A 679-nucleotide genomic window follows, 5' to 3' on the forward strand; every position below is an offset into this window, starting at 1 on the left:
TATTCTAGATACAAGTTCTCTGTCAGATACAAGGTCTGCGAATATTTTTCCAAGTTTGTAGCTGGTCTTTTCATCTTCTAAAGAGATTTTGCAGGCAAAAAATGTTAATTTTGAAGAACTCCAGCTTATCAATGTCTGCATTTATATATTGTCTTTTTGGTATCACCTAGCCCCAGGTCCCACAAATTTTCTCTTGTATTTCCTTTTAAAAGTGTTATAGTTTTATGTTTTACATTTAAGTCCATGATTTGTTTTGAATTAATTTTTGTATAAAATATGAACTTAAGGTCAAGGTCTATATTTTTTCCTATGGATGTCTGATGGCTTAAACACAGTTTGTTAAAATGACTATCTTTCTTCCATTGATTGCTTTTGCATCTTTGTCAAAATCAGTTGGGCATATTTCTGTTGGTCTGTTTGCATGGCGCTATTTCTAGGTTCCCTGTTTTGTTCTATTGTTCTATGTGTCTGTCCTGTGAATACCAAACAAACCAGTCTTGACTACTATAGCTATAGAGTAAGCCTTAACATGGGGTAGAGTGATTCCTCCCACTTCATTGTTCTTCAAAATCGTTTTAGCTATTCAGGGTCATTTGCCTTTCCATATAAAGTTTGGAATGAGCTGATCTATATCTAGAGAAACCTTGCTTGGATTTTTATAGGAATTGTGTATCAATTT

Source organism: Hipposideros armiger, unplaced genomic scaffold (genome assembly GCF_001890085.2).
Source record: "Hipposideros armiger isolate ML-2016 unplaced genomic scaffold, ASM189008v1 scaffold_7, whole genome shotgun sequence".
Classification (NCBI taxonomy): domain Eukaryota; kingdom Metazoa; phylum Chordata; class Mammalia; order Chiroptera; family Hipposideridae; genus Hipposideros; species Hipposideros armiger.